This window comes from Pinus tabuliformis, chromosome 2_1, assembly GCF_031772625.1.
Source record: "Pinus tabuliformis cultivar Carrire ecotype Pingquan chromosome 2_1, CPIR1, whole genome shotgun sequence".
Classification (NCBI taxonomy): Eukaryota; Viridiplantae; Streptophyta; class Pinopsida; order Pinales; family Pinaceae; genus Pinus; species Pinus tabuliformis.
The window spans coordinates 918,435,610-918,437,799 of NC_142299.1; positions in this window are offsets into that span (position 1 = coordinate 918,435,610).

A 2,190-nucleotide genomic window follows, 5' to 3' on the forward strand; every position below is an offset into this window, starting at 1 on the left:
ATAAATAAACCATCTCCATGTCACACCACCAAATCTACTTGCACAACATCCTTGCCTTGGCACTCCTCATTGGATGCCCATAAGTGACATCTCTTCAAGTGCTCCTGCATAATGTCCCTGCATAAGACTTCCATGCTTCATGTCTCCAACCTTGATGTCCATGACTAAGTTGCCTATGTAGTCCAACCAGGTAGACCCATCACAAAAATCGGTCATCCTCATCCAAGTTTGCAATATTCGGTCTAGTGAACTCAGTCACCCAACCATATCATCGTTGTCACGAGTCCCTTCCATCATAGCTCCCCCACTGAAGATTCCACCAAGACTTCCTCTTGGTCTCGGCCATGAGAAGTCCACCCAAGCAACTCAAGTGTGTGCCCTTCTTCAATATGTCCATGAGTCATGCCAGGCGTTTGGCCAATTCTCCATATGGCTAAAGCATGACCCATTCTTCCGCAATGATCATCATGTTCCTCCCTTGTCACGGGACTTTGTACCTTCTATCATAAGGTCACAAACAATCCCAACAAGTCCTGCAATAGTCAACAATCCTTGCTTCTCCATACAAGGTCTCATCGTAGATATCCATGGTAAGATCCTCCCTAGCATCGGAAAACTGATTTTGCCCTTCCCTGCATATGGTTCATCTACCAAATGCTCAAGTGAAACACAAGTATCAATACTTACTTCATCATCATCATTAGGCTCCTCCATGTGAGTATCCTCATCCATCCATGTCTGCAAACTACACAATCCTGATCCAACTTGATCAATCTCAAGTTCATCCTCCATCGTTGTCACATCTGCAACATCTTCAACTATCACGGCTTCCTCTTCCTTATCATCACATTCTCTAGCGTTCTCCTTACGAGTTAAAGCTATGGAATGCTTCTTCTCAAGAGTTAGCGATTTCCACTTTTCTCGAATCAAGTCCTACCTTATCTTAAATTCCTTGAGTTCTTCATCAAACAAGTCCACTTCCTTTGCAAGTTGATAGGCTTCGTCCCTATTCCCGTCAGAAATCCCTTACTTGACCAAAGCACGAAGAGCATCCTTTGCTTTGAACAAACCTTTGCCCCATTCTGCAAACCTTTGTTCAACCTCACTTGATTCTTCAAGTAGACTCCCTTCAAATTCCTTGAAGGTTGCAAGACCCATTTCCTGCAAGATAGACATACTTCTTGATTCTTCACCATTCACCAGGTTCTCCCTGCAAGACTGAACCAGCTTTTGATTTTATCTATCACCTGCAAAACTTGAACTCCCTTTCAAGTCTTCGGCCTTTGTAGAATCAACTTCCTTCATCTGCACTTCACATGAATCAGCTCTAATACCACTTGTCACACCCCTACACCTGGGGTAGTCTTTCAACCTCTTATAGCGAGGTGCGACACTACCAATTATTTTCTTTTTACCAATATTTACGATTGTAGACTACGCCTAACATTCCATACTTAGTTTTATTTTCATTACCAAGTATTATTATGTTTCCTTTATACAAGTGAGAGCCCATAACATTCACATAAATAGAATTATATAGGAGAAATGCACAACAGTATAAAGGGAGGGGCAACTTTGTGAAATATGAGTCTGCCCGAATCAATATATTATAAAATCTTCACTTTTACAAAGTACAAGTTAAATCTTGGGAAACCCCAAATTCACACTTAACCAATTTTAAACTTCGGCAAACTCGGTTGCTCAGCTCGTCAGCACCTCTGCACGGTCACCGCACGACTCACCAACTCTTCGTTCACCTTGTCACACAATCGTGTTGTTTGCCCAACTTAGGCGCACCTCGTCGTAACCAAGTCGCCACACACGGGCACCTCCGCATGAGTCACACCTCCGTTCACAATCTCAACAATTCATCATTTACACCATTTCGTGGTGCCCGACGCGCCCTCACCTGGTCGCCCATCTGCACGCCCTGACCGTGTCAACCGACTCACCTCCGTGCATGGCGTGCCCTGCCCGGGTCGCCCATTCAGCACTTTGGTTGGTCGTTCAGCGGATGCCCTACTTGGGTCGCCCGTCATGCACGCCTGCACGGACGCCCTCACCAGCCGCCCATCGTGCACGCCTACCCACACCCTTACCCAATTACCAAGACAGCGTGCTACTTCCGTGTGGCCTCACCCAAGAATGGGCGCATTACCAATCTGTGTCTTTCTCCTTTATTTGCTGCGG